Here is an 18,679-nt window from a genome sequence, read left to right as displayed (position 1 = left end):
CGAGTTTCTAGTTTGGCCAAACATCAAGCATCCTTGGAGTTGAGAGAAGATGAGATGAGAACCAACAAAAAAGTTCACAAAACTATCCGGCAATAAAAATAACTTCTCCTCCAGAGCGAAATGATTGCAGCAAGTGTGTCAGATAAAACACAGTAAAGGAGGGGAAAGAAGAGGGCCATGTTCAGCTGATAATTAAGCCTAAAATACATTGGTCACAGGCTGTTCTAAATGCCGAGGTGCAAGCTGAGGAGGTGAGGAGGACCATTGTCATTTGTCAGGCAGCAGCTGTCACTTCTTCTTCTTCTTTCAATCGAATGTGTTTTTGCATAAATGGAAATAGGATATATAAGAAAACGTTGTACTGAGATCTTGTTCAAGTATTTTAAATAAAAATGCCAAGAGAACGATTTCCTATTCTAATTGAACTCTCACTGGGTTGGGTTGCTTTCTACTGGGATGTGGATGTGGATGTGATGTGGATGTGGATGCCATAAAACGTGGCTCCATGTTGTTATTGGCCTCATCGCACAAACAAAATCCCCCTCAGTTGCCTTTAGTCGCGTCGTGTGCAGTAAATAAATTGAAACGAATTCAATTGGCAGTGGAATGTTTACAAGCCCAAAAGCAACATGGAAATGAGGGAACCGAGCCAAAGACAAATAAATAAACAGACAGTCCGGGAGGAGAGGAGATGAGAGGGGCATTGAGGTTAAAGAACAAGCTATTGACATACGAAAGATAAACAAATTTAAAAAGACATGGCATCCATCCGTCAACCTTCCACTCGATATGTCCAGTCCACGAGCAACTTCTTCAGTTATCAATGACAGTCATTGGCGCCCTGGTCACACTCCCAGTCCCAGACCCAGTCCTCTCTCCTCAGTCCTCTGGTCAGACCTTACGAATATCCATCGCAACTGTCATTGGCGTAATAAGCTGTTTGTTTTAACGGCGTTCGTCAAACTGGACGGTCGGCTCGTCGACTCGTTTCGGCGCATAAACAAAAATAATGACACTAGCCACGGTCGTTGTCTGTCCCCGGGAATCTGGCTCTTCAGCGGACATTTGGACAGAGTACACACAGAAAACAACATAACATCATAACCGACGACTTCATAAATTCGACTTGCGTATTTATTTATAATAATTTATTTCAATAACAACGCCAGCCATTCATCTCCATCCCCATCTCCATCCCCATCCCCCTCTTTAGACCCCTCCTTAGCCCTTCAGTTTCAGCTCCAGTCCCATTCAGCTTGTTATTGTTGTTGTTGTTGTTGTTTTCTCGCTTTTCCTCAGTGACTTCATCTTACATTTCAAATATTTGTACAGTTTTCGTTGTCGTTGTCGTTGTCGCTGAGGGACTGCATAAATATTCGAATATCAATTTATGCGTTTCTGTAATGGGAAATGGGAAAATTCGAGTATTTGGGGCCCGGCATAATTTAACATTTTTGTTATTTTCTTATTGAAGAGAAAGTGTTTCTTCTATTTCTTTTGTTCGACTGACAACGTCATTTAAATAAAGAAAAATCTCCTAAGTGATTCCGAAGAGCCGAATCCAAATAACATTACTATTATATGATATCGTATCACAGATATTATCAACGACTAACATATTATCATAGTATTATACTTGGATTTAATTATTAAGAATATGCTGATGAGCATGAAGTAAATAGAAAATATATTTTGAAATGCTTGTTTCTGCCTTCTTAAAAAACAGCAAAAATTATAAAAAGATATATCCCGACGAAGCCCGAGATTTTAACTCACTATTGTGCGAAAGATCCAGTCGGAAGGATTGAAACTTACTTAAATACAAAAGGCATTACGTAAATCTGTTTATCACAAGCTTTCAAATTAACACATATGTAACACTGTAACATGAATACTTTAACAATTAAACATCAATTTAGTATACAAAATATTGAACTAATATTGAACGCACCAATGCCTTGGTCGTTATTAGCATACTCAGTTTCCTTAATGAAAACTAGGTAAATACTTTTTAAATGTCCAGGGAACACAATTAATTAATTCTGTGCTTTTATATAGAAGCCAGTACAATTAAGCAAATAATGATTTGCACCTTTTTTTAGACATATGATAAATGGAGTAAGCAAGAGAACTCAAAATGTATTATTCTTGAGTTGTAAGACTATGACGTAATGCTTGCGATATATTTGATTTATTTATATACAGACCCAAATTTCCAAAGTCAATCATCATAACAGTAAGCATCTTTTGGAGTCCTTTTGTTGATCAATAAAATTAAAAAGAGCTTAACTAAAATACTAGAAAATAACTAATGCGTACGCTCAAAATGTGATTTATTGAAGAAACTCTCAAATGATTGCAAAAACGACGCTCAAATGAGTCGAAACTAATCAGAAAATAAAAACGAGCAAATTGATGACAATTTTAATCAGATGGAAAATATTATTCATTTTGTCATTCCAGTACAAATTCAACTTATATATGTATTTACTTTTCATTTGCATTCTGATTATTCTGTATGGTTATACATATGTATCAGACGAAATAAACGCCACCAAATAATGCGATTAAGTTGAAGAAATAACATCATAATATGATAGACTAAGAACAACAAAGTTGTTTTTATGGAAAATTTGCCAAACAGTTCCCAGGCCTTTGGTAGAGCTTTTCAACCTTTTTCAGTTCCAAACTCGTGCAATTTTTCCTTTTAACGCGAAATGAAAATTCTTGCAGAATAGCTGGAAGAAGAAGCAGCCGCTTTTCCATCTTCCCCTCAACGGACTCTCACGATTCTCAAACTTAACGCCGCTTCATGTTTTTGTGCAAGTCATTTACAGAATAGAATTCTTGATTAAATTGGAGTACATTTCGTGAGACCTCCCCGTTTCCTCCCCTCTTCCTCCTTGCACCCCTTCTGCCCTTCTGCAATGGCGGCTTACGAGCTCTCATTTACCTAGCACGGTGGCTGTTCAGGTGGGCGGGTCCCGATTCGAGAATATAAAACCGAGAACAGAGAGTGGGGACAGCGAAGGATGCGGTGTGGCATTTGAAGAATATTTGCTGAATATTCAAGCGACCCTCCCCCCTCCCCCTTCCCCCATCACGACTCACAATTCCCAATTTCAAGCCAGCTCAGAAAACTCGTCAGCGAAATCCAGGAGCAAACCTTTTCCTACCTGAATTTGCTGAAACATGCGAAACTTATTTTGCAAGTTTTATGTCGACAAGCAGCAGCTTTTATTTTTTTCTTGTACATTTTCCTTCTTCTTCCTTTGCTCTGGTGTTTTTTTTTTCAGTTTTTCACATTTTGCTCTTTGGCTTAAATTACAGTTATACTGAGCGAAATTGGCAAGTAGTTTCAGATTGTTTTAATTTTTTGTATTCTTTTAAAGATTCATCTTTGCTTGAAATAATATTTTACTTACTTAACTAACGTCAACTAAGATAAGTCGACAAAAGATCAATCAAATAATAATTTAATTTGAAAATATGATTCTATGGCTCGAACCATAGAGAAAGACATTGGTTCCGTTCGCGAACTGGTTTATATACCCCTGAACCCAAGGTTTGGGCTCGAACCTTAGTTTAATTTCATTAAAATAAAATATTTCTATTTAAAAAAAAAAAAATATATATATATATATATATATATATATCTAAGTTCAAGTATGTATATGCTTGTTGCGCTAGGAAGATGAAATTAATAAATAACAAAAATTAATTTTTCTCAACATTTTAATTTTTTTATAAAAAACATCAAATTGTGATATTAATCTAAAGTTATTTGATAGCTAAAATATGTCTTATTTTTATCCGAAGTCGAAAAAAATTGATCAATTTTTAAAAACCAAACATTTTATTTTAGAAAGCGGTTCGGTTTAGGTTCGAGTTCACGGAGTAAATAATTTAAAGGGTTCGGTTCATGATCCGGCTTAGGCGGCTTAAATACCCAAACCGAACCGGTTCTGCGAGGTTCGGTTAATTATTAATTAAAACTAATTAAAAATATTTTAAAAAAATAGTAATAATTTGAAACAATATAAGTGCAATATTTATTTATATTATTTTTTGTAGATTACTTTGTCACAATCGCAATTTTGCTCAGTGTAGGCGCGTGCATAAAATCGCTAGCATGAAAACTTAGAAGAAGAGGAATCCACGCCTTTGGCTGGAACTGAGGCCACGTTGCATGGCAAGATGCCATCGCCATTTGGTTGACTGGCAACCGACAGTGACGACGTCGTGGATGTCGATGGAGATGGGAATGAGCATGGGAAGGGGGTGATGGGGGCCGAGTATAAAATCGTATTTCTAACCATCCTTGGAGCATGTAACGGGCGTGCCAATGGGACAGAGAAGGATAAAGAGAAAGAGACTGAGAGACTTAACGCACTCACATTCTCATTCCCATTTCATTTCATGGATTAGTTAAAGGCTTAAGTCAAAGGCGCGAAATCGAAGCAAAGACACACAAACGGGTTTATCAGCCTGACAACAGTACACATAACTCAACGGCGTTATGACGACAGATACAGATACATTTCCAGATACAGATACTTTTTAAAACAAGCACTCAATGACAATAATAAACCAGAAAGAAGAGTTTTCTTTGGCACGCCGATGATTTGATCCCCTTTCCCATTTTCGACAAATAATTTTTCTGTCAGAAAGAAGATATAGTAGACTGATTTGAATTGAATTTAATAAAAATATTGAATTCAATATCAAAGTCACAAGCTCCGAGATTGATTGCGATATCTCACAAAACAACAAATAATTTCATATTCAAAATAAAGTTTTTAAAAGATAGTTTCTATGACAGCTATTTAGTGATCCGATTTAACTGGTTCCGACATATTTGTTGTCTGCAACAAAAAGAAAAAGTTTTACAAAATGTATTCTAGCTAGATTTATTTTTTGACAGGTACTTGTATTCCACAATTGTATGAGCGGTATTTTTACCCACAAATAATTCCATGCAAACAATTACCCAAAAAAAGGTGCATCCTTCGTATATAGCACGCATTCCAAAAGAACGTGATTGCCTCATATTTTTACCATTTTTGTTATTCTTAATAGTTCTGTAAGTCCGATGTACTTCAACCGATCTAAACAGTTGATATCGTTTTGAAAAGCATAAGGTTAGGGCAAACTAAGAAAAAAAAAATTATTATTTTTTAATTATTATCTTATGGGGTTAATTCACAATTATGTCGGATTTCTTGATTTTCGACTGATTTCTCAATATAGATCTTCGAGCCGCCACCTCAGGATGAGCTCCAAAAAATTGTTTTTTTTTTACAGATATTGTTTTTGTATCCGTTGATGATATAGTGTTTTCGAAAACACAAAAAAAGACAAATTTACTCCACTCTAAAATCTATATTTATCAATATGGTTCTGCAATGTCTCCTTTAACGCGTTACATATTTCGTGAAAATATAATAAGACACTCTGAAAGGGTATTAGAAGCAGGCTCAGGCAGAGAGTCACACATCAAGAACAAACAGGCTAATGGTTTTGAGCGAGTTTCGCGGCTGGAAGACTGCGCACCAAATACGCAGCGGGAATTGACCTCGATGCGAGGCAGGAGTTCCGTCTCAACCTCATCCTCATCCTCAGTCTCAGAGTCAGTCTCAGTGTTCGTCGGCCTGAGCAGCCGCAGAGCAGCAGCGTCACAAAGGCTGTTTGTTCTGGTCATTAATAGTTTTATTGACCCGAGGCCGTAGAGCAATCCTTTCAGCGTTAGAGACCGCTCTAGTTATGTATATGGATATGAGCATGAAATATTACATTTCGAATCTCACAATTGGTCGAAGGTCATTTAGAGTCATTAAATTTTATCAGACTGCTCTCGTTTTCATGTGAAACATTGTTTTATGTGCTTGTGTTTGCTTTTTATGAAAGCCTTGAGAGCAATATGAAATATAATTACCGTTACAAACTATGAAGTACAACGACAATTGACAACAATATTTGATAATTTACAATTCAGAGCAAAGCGGCAATGAAATTCGAACTCTTTGACGCATTCTTTGAATAACATAAAATGTCCTTGTCGAGATTGGCTTGCAGCTGAAATGGCTGTTGCCTAGGCGAATAGTATTAATGCTGAACATGCTTGAACTTCGAACTCATCACCATAAAACAAGGCAGCGACAACTACTCAACTACTCACGCGCCCCAAAGATGGAGCTCAGCAAGATTGGAAGTGGAAGTGGGAGTGGAAGTGGGAGTGGAAGTGGGGACCCAACTAAATTAGTGCAATTCAACACGAGCCTAACCCCATCTCCATTCATCTCCATCCACCTACCGATAATGCATAGCAATGAAGTAGAAAATCCCGAAAAGCTCTAAGGCAGAGTCATCACTTACTGCTGCCTTGGATGGGGAAGTGGTGGGGAAGGGAAAGAGGGAGGAACAAGGCGGTTGACATACGAAGATGGGCACGGATTAATGGCCAGCAACTGAAATGCCAACGAAACGGAAAACTAATTCCGTCGTTTGTGAGTTAAATGGCAAAAGCACAACCGATGCTAGGCTGGAGGTGACCCCGACAATGTTTTCGAACAGTGGGACAAATCGAGCAACAAAGAAATTAATTTCACATTGTAATCATTTATATCTATATATATATAAAATTCTTTGTCCGCATATACTGACTGAGAATCGTACAGGTCCATTACAACGATGACAAATTCCTCGAGGAATATGACGGCGTTTTAGAAAATTCGACCTAAATCATATATAGTATGAAAAACTTTTTTATTTTTCTTAATTATATCAACCAAATTCATAGCGAGTTTATTATAAAAATAGAAAGAAATATATTTCTGTATTTTATTAGAAACCACTATAAAATATGTGAGCATATTAAACACTTTTCGAAAAAATATATCAACTTTATATGTAGTTGACTCTCTCGTTCCACTGTGCAGCTTTAGGTTGACTGTGGATACGTTCTTGCCACTGGGCCGAGCATTTGCCACTAAGATAAACGATTTCCAATAAAATACGGCAGTGCCCGTGCGCCGGAATTTCTGTTCCTTCTGCTTTTGATTTTGCTCTTGCTTTTGACAGGGCTTTGTTTGGGTTTCTAAGAATCTTCTTGTTCTCTTGTTGGTAACGTTGTTGGCCAGCAGCGAAGCCGCGATGTTATCAGGCTCAATTGTTGCCGTGCCGCTCCGGATCTTGGTCCTGATTCTGCCCCGGATAGCGGGCTGTTGGGTGGAGGAGGTGGCGCTCGATGGGGCATTAAATTGTATTAAAATGCGCAACGCAACGTACACACGTACGGCCCCAACTTCATTCTCCTCATCCCCCTTGCAGAACTTAGAGTGCTCCCAGGCGGCTGCTGAGCCTTGACTGCTTTGACTTTGCCTAAACGACGGCATTTATTTGTAGCTGCTCCTCCTGGAGCGTATATGCTTGCCACCGGTGTGACTGGCAGTGGGACGACAGCTCGGAAAGGGAAGTGGGAGAGGAAGTGGGAAAGAGAAAAGGAAAGGAACATTGGCATTAGGAGTAGGAGGATTTCACGTAGGTGCTTCCAGCCCAAATGGTATTTTATTTATTTTTATTGACAAATGTCAACAAGGCGTTTCTGCTTTTGTTCGACAGCACCAAAAGCATCGCAGATATCTCAAAAAATGAGTTTGTTTTCGGGGATTGTGTTAGTATGTCAAATGGATATTGAATTGAAAGTTTTCATTGGTTCCGTTCTCAAACTGACTTTAAATTTATGGTCATTTCACGGAAATAGTTTACTAAATGCGTCCATGTTGTGTTTTATTTTAAATTCGATTTCTGAATGTTTATTTAAAATATATTTCAGCATTTCATGTTTTCGGTCGTCAAAGTTGATCGCCTTCGTTGAAACCATGACTATTTATAATGAAGCTCAGAGAATATTTAATATATTTTATCCCAAACACTATTCTGTTATTTTTTAGTTTTTGCTTTAGATTTCATGAAAGAATGAAAAAGTTTAACATGCGTATATAATTAAAAAAATAAGAGAGATTTTTTTTAAATTTTTACCTAGTGTAATAGTAAATAAATAATAAAAACTTGAATGTATATGGTTAGATTTCGATTAACTTCAAGATTTCCGCTTGTAGTTATTTTCATTACTTGAATTTATTCCGATTTGTTTTTAAAATTTTAAAATTACTGTGTACTACAAATTTTAAATTAAGTATTAATAAATCTTTAATTTAAAATTGTGACTGGTCATTCCAATGTCAGCTATCTCAAATAATAACTAGTCAGATTTTTTTTGGTCAGAATATATTAGACAATGCCAAATAAAAAAGTCGCGCTAAAATACCTCCAGAAACAACAGAGTTATTTATACTAAACTAGTTTAAGAATATCTTATACTTTAAATAGTTTTTTTTAATTAAAATGAACTTGAAAATAAGAAAGCTTTGTACTAAGAATAAGTACACTTCAGGATATGCTCAAGATTTATTTTCAGCGTCTAGACAAAATACGCCATTGTAAAATAACTTAAGAATCAAATGAAATAAAATATGACAATGTTTTGTACTTGATACAAAAATCCCAGGAAAAATCTACTTTAAAATATCAGGGTTTGCGAAAAGCGAACTCGAAATTTTGTAATCAGTTTTGTAAATTCACAGCTTAGACAGCTTTTGAGACCGTTTGTACTAGAATATTGCCTGTTTGCGTACAGAAATCTTAATTATATTTCTGAGTGTACGAACAATTTACAAAATTATGTGCTTTACTTATTAAATTTAAAGAAAATATTTAACAATGTGACAAGTTAACAATTTAGTATAAATTGCAATATCCCACAAAATTTTTTTTGCCAATTCCAACAATAAAACATATGTACTATACTTTCAATAGATAAATTATTTGAAGCATAAATGTAAATGTATACAATTCAATTTTAATCCTTTTGGAATTATTTATCAACTGTTTATGTTAATTGCTTATCAACATTTCTTTCAGTTGGCAGCTACAAAATGCCGTCGGATGAAACCAATGGCGAGAAACCAGAAAACCTCCATGCGGAATGTATGTATGAAATGTATGAGAGCAGGCAAGTGTGTGGATGAGAGCGCCGACGCTAACAAATGGGAGAGAAGAGGAGAAGAGTATGCGTTGTCATGGCAACGCCAGCGGCAGCCATCTTGGATGTGAGAGAGGGCGAGCATGCAGCGGCCATGCTGCTGCTGAGCTGCCGACACTCACCTGCAGCGGCGGCTGTTGTGAAGTTCTGTGACGTGACTGAAATATCGGAATATCGGAACAAGAGCCGCAGTCGCAGCAACAAGAGGCCAACGTTGTTTGTGCTTGTGCGGCAATTTTGTGCCTGTCGGCAATGCCGTAACGACAGTAGCGACAGTCGCCGTGACTGTTGAACGAGTGCGCCTGCGCTGTGCCCGGACTGCGACATTGTCCGGCACAGGGATGGATGCACAAAAGCAGAGGCAGCGGCAGCGGCAGAGGCAGAGGCAGCGCTAGTGGCAGCGACAGCGACGTCACGTCGACGAGGTAAGTGATGGAATGAAAATGAACAGTTAGGCAAACGGGGGTTGAAATGATCACACTGAGTGCATGAGTGAGAAGGAGATATATGGTATTTGACAAGGGTTGTTATCTAATACACGAACCGGTCTAATGTGTCTATGCTAAGTTCTAAGCAGTAATCAAAACGTCCCAATTGGATTTCAAATTTACTGACGTCAATTGGAAACAAAAATAGACCAATTAAATATATTATTTCTTGAATAAATTCTAGATATTTAATTTGCATATATTCATCGATTTTAAATATGCTAATTGATATTAATTTGTAATATTTTAAACATGTATTTTCAAACGCACAACTCAAAACTGTTTGAATTTGAACGCATTGCGCGCTCTCACAAATACATTCACAATTTGGCGTTGGCTTTGTGTTAGTGCGGCGCTCTTCGCTGACTTATTGTCAATGTATGCGTGGCCGCTCTCTTAAAAAGTGCTCTCTTAAGAGCGTCGCTTTGCGTTGGTATTGGTGTCTCGCTCTTAGTTGTCTCTCTTACGCGCTCTCTCTCTCTGTCTCTCTTAATTGTGCTCTCTCTGCATGGTTGCACCTGTTCTTTTTCAGGTGGCTCTCTTAGCGACGGTTTTGTTTGTTTGCTTTGCTGAGAGCGTCGCATTGTTTTGGTTTTCATGCGTTCGCTCTTTGCCCTCCCGCCTCTCTTGCGTCAATCGCTGCCGCTGCCGTCGCTGCTGCGCTGCTGCTGCTGCCATTTGCTTATTGGACGTACTTAGATGGTCTGACTAAGGCCATTTCCCACTCCACTAAGGGCGCCCGCCAATGCAACTTCTATTCCGATGGGAAGTCGCGGCGCAGCTTGAAATCTTGTTAGAATTTATGAGAATCTCAAAGTCCTGCGCAAGTTCCTGAGCTTTGGGTAGATGCAATTTCCTTTTTTTACGATTTGCTCGCATTCATTGCATTCTTTTCTTTTCGGTTTGGTTCGGTTCAGTTCGCTTTCACAACTTTTCGCCATCTCCCGTCTCCCCCATCGACCCTGCTGTTCCTGTTGGAATATATAATGCGCTTTTCCTTTTTCCCACTTGGCAACAAAGTTGGCAACCGATGCAATTTTGCAATGGGGGCGATTGGCTGTGTGCATCTCAGCAACAACAATTCCCTCAGGGCTGCTGGCAATGCTGATAAGAATGATTGGCACAATTGCAAAACACAACAGCAACAAAATGCACAGGAATAACAACAACAATGGCAGCAATAAGCAAAGAGCATCCACTTTACTATTTCAACAGTCACCGAATCTAATTGGATTCTGACTTACTATGGTTCGAGTCTCAACTAAATGCCATCAATACCTTTTCCTACATTTATCGACAGAGGCAAGAGACGAGTCTGGGCATCAATAATTATAATTCGTGATAAGGTGCAAAGAGTTGCCCTTCGTCTTCGTCTTCCTCTACCCCTTTCCCTTTCTCTTCTTTTTCTCCGCTTCGCATCTCTTTCGTCACAGCTTCACCTTCACGTGCCACAGCATCAAATTTGAATAGCATAACAGGCCAAAGGTATACATAATATATGTTTATATATCAATTTATACATATGTATATACATTCAGTTTGTTATTGAAACGAGTGAGTTTTTTTTGTTTACTTTTCGCATTTGAATACATGAATACGCTAGTTTTTGAAACCATTATAAATATAAATAGTTTTAGTTCGAATCAGAGCAAAGATAAAAGAAATGTTAACTTGATAATTGTCTCAAGATTTCTTTAGTACTAATTAGCATTTTTTATTAATAAATATATTATAATATATTTATTTGATGGCAAAATAATAAATTACTTAAAAATAAAGTATTATCATTTGCAGAGATATATTTTAGGGACCTACCTTCAATTACAGTTAAACTGGCAACGTCAAGGCTCTTGACAATTGTCTTTTGGTCATAAAACATGGCCAGGAAAGGGAAAAAGTTAAGTATGTGCAAAATGCGATAAATAAACACACAGAGAGAGAGAGAAAGAACTTAAGACTGAAATCAAACTGTAAATTGGCGCAAAATATTGCGAGTAACGACATAAATCCCGGCATTGCTAAGCTGCCTTAAGATTGTCCTCCACTTCCCCATCCCTATCATCCACTGGACAGGGAAGGGGGAGGGAAACGGGGGGCGGTATTTGAATCTCAACTGTTGTGAACTGCCTGAACGGACGTCATAATCGTTTCAGTGACAAAGCATAAAATTTGAGTTTTACGATTTAACTGGGCAATAAAGCTGCCAATTAGTGTCAGTGACAAAGACGAAGGCGAAGAGGAAGACGAAGGAGGAGAATCGAAGTGAGAACTTGCTTTTTAGCTTACCTTTAGGGATTGAATACCCATGAGTTAGCCAAAAGTTACCCATGAGTGAGAAGTGCATTTAATTGTTTTATGATAATTTTGACAGCTCATTAAATGTATTGAGGCCCACAGCGAATTCCAGTAGCCATCAACCAACCATCAGTTGAGTCATGTCATAACCCGACATTGCGTTTTCCGTTCAAGTGAGTTTTTAAGGAGCTGCCTAATATACGACTTTTCCGACACACGCAACCAGCACGAGTCAGTTCTTAACATGGCCCATACTACCATAATTCTCTGACTCAAACCCAGTCCAAGTCCCCACCTCCACCTCCACCTCCATCCCCATCCCCATCCCAGTTCCAGTCGCACTTCCATTCTCTGTTCAAGTCCAACAGCAGCAAGTCATAAAACTGATGACAATTTCGTTTCGTTTTATTTTTTTATGACAAAACGTCGGCGGCGTCGCCTGCGGTCTTCACTGTACAGGTGCGTCCGCGTCCGGCGGAGCTAGATAGGGGCGGGAGCGTGGTGGGGGCGGGGCAGCGCGGAGGGGGGAAGTGTTGTCCGGGTGAACAAATATGTCTGCTTCTGTATTGTTGCGTTCTTGAATAATTTTTAGTGTTGTAAATCACAATGTCAATTGTTGCACAGTGGGCGAAAACTGCAAGAAAAGCTGACAAAATTATGCTTTAAAGATAAGTTGATAATTTGTCAATCAATAAATAAATAAACAAATAAACTCAGTTTTTAAATGGATTTTTACATGTGTTATAAAATAATATAATAAAAAAATTCATACACTTCTTTTATTTTTTACTCATTTAATTTTTAGAGTTTACAATTTAACAATTTTTAAATGATTGTATTCAAATAACTAAACTTGTTATACTTAATATTATATTAAACGAAAAGGTATATATAGTGTATTAACAGAGTTACGCTATTGTATTTATTGGAAATTGTATAAATATTTTCATTAAAAGTTTGACAAAAAGAGTAAAATAATTTTTAAAATCTGTATTCTCTTTTGACTGATACTTTTTCTTTTCGAATTGTAAACTTTTCCACAAAATACAAAAATTTTAATAGACACATGATATGGTAAGTCTTCCCTATTGACGATTTTCCTATCTCCATTGACGGAATGGTATGCAAAATTAATTTGGCCTTAGTTGGCAATTGCCAATCTTCGAGGTGGGCGACTCCAATTGGTATTTGTTACGGCGCATTCGCAAGCAAGTTGAATTGCAATTAGAATTGGAATTGCAATCGATTGAACACGCCGACAAGTGAACATTCCGACATTCCGACATGGCTCAATTTGCTCCAATCTAATCGAATGAAACGTGGCCAATTGGCATTGGCATTGGCCAGATATTGGCCAGGCACAGTTAGACGCAGCTGGACAATGTTTATTTGAGAACGTATCTTGGAGAGAGAGAGAAGTGTGTGTGCCACTTGAGTTGCAACTTCAACTTCCAATCTCAAGTCGTGTGCTGTTGGAATAAATAAAATGGTCTGCAGGTCCCAATGTGAATGTGCAACAACAATTCATTCCAAAACAAACAAACAACACACAACAAATGCAGCAAACAGAAGCCCCACAACAACAACAACAACAAGAGACAACAGACACCGCAATGGCTTCAAGCTGCAAGCCAAAAGGTGATGTGAAGTAAAGTGAGTAAACAAAAATGAAGAATGTCCGATGATTGATATTATCCATTCCCCACCAACAACAACAACAACAACAAGAACACACTCGCTCATACTCGTATACACAGACACACACACACATGCAGACAGTAGACAGTAGACAGTCAGAATGGTAATCGCGAATGGATTTCCATTTAGCATTTCCGTTGCGGCCATATTTCATTTGTGCTCTCAACATGAGTTACAGCCGAGTCCCGAGACTAGAGAATAAAGAATTGAGAACTGAGACCGGAATAGATCTTGTCATGTGCTGCAGATACATAAATGTATCTGTGTCTTATATCTTATACTTTTACTTGTATTTTTACTTATCCAAAAGCATTGATTCATCCCAAAAATACTTAAATAATGTGTATACAGATTATGTCGTTGACAGGTAGTCTAGATATAATCAATAATTATTCGCAATATTTAATTTTCTTTTTATTTAATTTGTTTATTTTGTCATCTTTTTATTATCTTTATGGTTTTGTAAAACTTTCGATTTTTCTAAATAGTACACACAGAAAAATATGCCATCCTAAAATTAGGTACGACCGTACTTGAATTTATACCGATTCGTTCTTAAAATTTTTAAATTGCTGTGAACTAGAATTCTGACTTCCCATTCCTATGGCAGCTGTCCGAAATAGTAGACTGATTTTAGCCAAACCTATTCAGAATATATAAGACCATGGCAAATATATAATCCGTAAGTCTCGTAAAGATACCTCCAGAAACAACTGAGTTATTTGTACTTAACTAGTTTAAGATTTTTTTTACTTAAAATAGTTTTTTTTTTCAAGATTGAAAGGAAGTTAAAAGTAAGAACGTTTCGTGGTAAAAAAATGTATATATTGGGATATTTCTTTTTCATTGTCGCACCTTAGAATTCTCAACTGATTCAAGCTACGCAAAGATGACGTTAAGCTTGGAACGCTGGTAAAATTTCCGGTAAATTTCTGGTAAATGTTCCGAAAGGTCACTTACCAACAAAATACACCATTATTAAATGGTATTTCATTTGGTATTTTGCTTAATTTTAGTACATATACTAGTGTATGTTTGAAAATTAAAATTAATTTATTTAGACAATGTTTTATACTAGAAACAAGTACATTTTGGATTTAGTTCAAGATTTTTGTATACTTAAAGTAGTTTTTTTTTTTAATTTTTACAGAATTTGAGTTAACCACAAAACGTACTTAAAGTATCCCTGAAAAATCATTTTAAGATTTCTGTACTTGCGAAAACCGAACTTGATATAAGATTTTTGTTCTCAACTTTAGAAATTCCGAACTGTTTAAGTACGAAAATCATAGACTCTTAAATTCTTCTAATTGAAAACCAACTTAAATTAATATAGATATTTTTTCCATATCTAAGAGCTATCTGCAGGGTATCTACTAGTCTAGCAATTTCGCTTATATTTTTCGCACATTGTTCTTAATTTATGTCTTGAAATATTCTTAGATAAACAATGCCAAAAGTCAAAAATTATTTTACTTACTATAACAAACATTTGCATAACTGCAATACACCCTCATTAGATAATCTGATGTACAGGGTATTCATGGCATTGCCCATGATGCGCTCTGCAGTTTATAGCTTGGAAACTGCCAGTTCATCTTCTGTATTCTTTGCTCTTCGCTCTTTGCTCTGCGCAATGTCAAATGCAATTTGCTAAATAATTCGCTTTTCTCTAGAATTTTTCCATTTTCAAACTGAAATGAAATGAAAAGAAAACGAAAAAATAAACCGAAGAATAGAAGAAAAGCAAATTATTTAATTTAGTTGAAAGCTTTTGAAGTTCTCGCATTTTCTGGCTGCATTCTCCGAGATAAAATTAAATATTTTTACGAAAACGAAGGAAACGAAAAATGTGAAACTTGAAATATATTTGACTCGACCCGCAGAACATACAAATATATGCGTATATATGTATGTGTATCTATATCTATAGTGGAATGTGGAAAGTGTGTGTATCTGTATCTGAGAAATGCCCGAAAGCGATTTACTTTAGTTTCCATTTCAGTTTCTGGCGTTTTGCCGCATTTTTTTTTTTGTTTCTTTTGGATTTTATTTTCGTTGATTTCGTTGAGTTTCCATTTCGCTCATTGCCAGAAGAAATAACAAAAGCACAGCAAAGCTATCATCACCATTCCATTATCATCATGGGCATGTTCCATTGTTGTTTTTGCCAATTGTTGTTGTTTTTGCCAATTTCTGTTGTTTCCATTCAGACCTGGCCCTTTCTCTCTTCACCTCACCACAACAATCCCCAGCAGTAAGTATGTATTTTGGAGCACGTACATACTATTCTTGAGCATATACATACATACATACATACATACAGCTACACTGATAGAAAAATGTTCTAAAATTAAGATTTTGGTCTCAAAACTAAGAAAATTGGTTTAAAACATGCGTCGAGAGCTTAAAATTCTTAAAGAAAGAAAACACATTTTGATTTTAAGATCATTTTAAAAAGGAGCAAGGAGCAAAAAGGTTTTTAAATAGATATTTTTTCTTTTTTTTTTATATACATATTTTATTCTGGTTTGACAAGTTTTATAAATGTTAATTTACTGAGTTTTTTTTCTTTAACGAGTGGGGTTCGAACCCATGACTGCTTAAATCTGAAGCGTCGACTCTAACCATAGCGCCAATAAAATATGACAAATTTTTTGCTTTCCTAACAATTTAAGACATGTATTCTTGTAAATTATAAGATTAATATTCTAAGTATTAGAAATATGGTCTTAAAATGGTGTTATTTTAAGAAAAAAATTTTAAGATGAATGTTCTCGATTTTAAAAATTGGTCTTTCTTTCAGTGTACATACATATAGCTATATCCTATAAGTTCGTACTACTCGAACAACCTCTCATTCATTCTCGACTCGTACTTGACTCGTTCGCATTTTCGTTTCGCATCATAATTTTACGTATAACAACAGCAACAACAACAACAATAATGGGAACACCGAAAATCACGTTCCTTGGATTCCTTTTCCACTTGGCACAATACTGACAGTCAGAGCAGCTTCCTTGTGAGTGTCAATCACTCTCAGCTTTAGACGTGCCAACATCGAACCTAACCACCCAGAACACCCACATACTATATTCTCGAGTTTTAGCTCAAGTTTAAGTTTGGTTTTCAAATGCTCAAATGTACTGTAAACAAAGCACGCACCGAGATAATGAAAGAAAGCAGATAACGAAGCAGAGCACCTGCCAGATATTTTTAGCAATTTCATTTATTGCTCCTTTTCTGGTTGACGGACAACTGAAACTATCTAAATTCTCTGCGAATGAGATTCGATAAAGCATAAGCTCCAACTATTACAGTTTTCACTCGCTAAATGACTTTTAATTGTTTTTGAAGATATATTCGTTCAGCTTCTGTATTTAATACTTATCTCTTAACGTTTGGCATTTTTGAAGGCATTCAAATGACCATAAACTTGATACAGACATATGTATGTACATATGTATGTATTCATGTTTATTTATGTTGTTAAAGGCTTCCCCAGTCTCAAGTTATCTGCGTGTTGTTGTTGGCGATAAATGCCGCAATAAAATGTGAATCAAATTCTCGCATTCATTAATCGACATAGTAAATATTTTGACAAATTGGAGTGTGACGAGAGTAATGAATTTAAAGGGACATTAAAGTGTCATAACGACAACAACTATAGCAATAAAGCAGCTTTATTATCTGTTAATGTCCGTTGTACTGATAACATTGCCTAGTCTCCTTGAAATTTAACTATTTTTAGTATTAGTTTATCCCCATATGAGCAACTGTTCATACTTCATATGGCAAGCAACTGATTTGAGAGACGCACAGTTAAATCGAGAGAAAGTTATGACTGCCGGAGAGCAAGCGGGAGAGAGCGATTGTCGAATTGAGGCCGAGGTTGAAGCCTGAGCTGCTGCTTATCTGCAGTGCATTAAAGCAAGCGAGGCAGCAATAGCATTCACCGATGCCCAGGATGCAGTTCCATACTGTCGTCTCGCTCACACTTGCTCGCTCGCATGAGTGCAGAATTGAAACAACAGAGAGCTGCATTTAGATTTATTCTCATATCGTCAGCCATTGTGACAACACACACACACACATACACTTGGGTGTTGTTGTTGTTTTGTATGCAAATGCAAAGGGATCTGAGGCTGCGGCCAATTTGAGGACATCATGGCAATATGGTTAGCACTTGAACTTTAAAGTGGCCCACACATACATATACATAAGTGTGTGTACCACAACTTTCTAGAATAATGAATATATTCGCACATGCGCAATGAAAGTCAAATAATAGTTGTAGTTTTCAGTCAGCTAACGGGGTGGGAGAGGGATTTAGTAGGCACTGTAAGCCCAATGGCTGATTGATTAAATGACCCTTGACCTCAAATTCAATTGATATAATGTATGTGAAGGAGTTAAGTTGATAATCGGATTATTTTTGAATAATCTTAAAATGAAATAAATAAAATAAAAAGTTGACAAGAAATATGGTAAAATCGTTAATAAAATCAAGTACATTAGCACACTTATAACCAGTAAAATTGTCGTTTAGTAAACATTTTATTTTCTCAATAAAGTCATTATTCAGAGCCGCAATTTGAATAAAATTCATACTTTAGGATCTTAAGTTGGCGCATTTAAATAAAGTATTTATTTCAGACGATAGAAGCCGACGGATGCGACAATGCGACAATGCGACAAAAACCCGTTTCCCTCTATGGGTCGCTTAGTTAAGCCGCTTTGCGAAAGTTGCATTTTATGCATTTTAATATTATGGCGAACTGCACCCAGCGGTGAACCATTGCATTTGTGCATTTACCGACAAGTCGTGCAGATGGCCGACGCAGTTTTATTTGGAATTAAATAATAATGTGTATCGAAAAAGTTTCTTATATAAAATCGCATTCATATTGAGGAAATGCTGTGGAGATGCCTTTGGCATCTGTTTCTCTGCGATTGGTTCGTTGATCCGCCAAGCAGAAAGTCGCTTTTGGTATCCATAAGTTTAACGATCGCAAAACTAATGGCTGAGCAAAGTCGCTTCTCGCGATGGCTCTATAAATTCCATTTGCCAGGCAGACGGTAGTCAATTCACATA

The 18,679-nt window shown here is 36.7% G+C and overlaps 1 long non-coding RNA gene across 2 annotated transcripts in view; it reads left to right on the top strand.

Annotated features, from left to right (window-relative positions):
- The first annotated feature begins 8,983 nt into the window (after positions 1-8,983).
- LOC117792346 overlaps positions 8,984-18,679 on the top strand; it is a 58,635-nt gene continuing 48,939 nt past the window's right edge. Inside the window, exon 1 of one of the 2 annotated variants that reach the window (XR_004618164.1) lies at positions 8,984-9,528. This is a non-coding gene — a long non-coding RNA (uncharacterized LOC117792346). Of the gene's footprint in view, positions 9,529-13,423; positions 13,540-18,679 lie in introns of those variants that run through there. The other variant, XR_004618165.1, reaches the window with a different exon arrangement.

The sequence above is a fragment of the Drosophila innubila genome, assembly GCF_004354385.1.
Source record: "Drosophila innubila isolate TH190305 chromosome 3R unlocalized genomic scaffold, UK_Dinn_1.0 2_E_3R, whole genome shotgun sequence".
Taxonomy (NCBI): domain Eukaryota; kingdom Metazoa; phylum Arthropoda; class Insecta; order Diptera; family Drosophilidae; genus Drosophila; species Drosophila innubila.
Note: the sequence above shows the minus strand (reverse complement) of the source record. Positions and strands in the feature narration are given on the sequence as shown.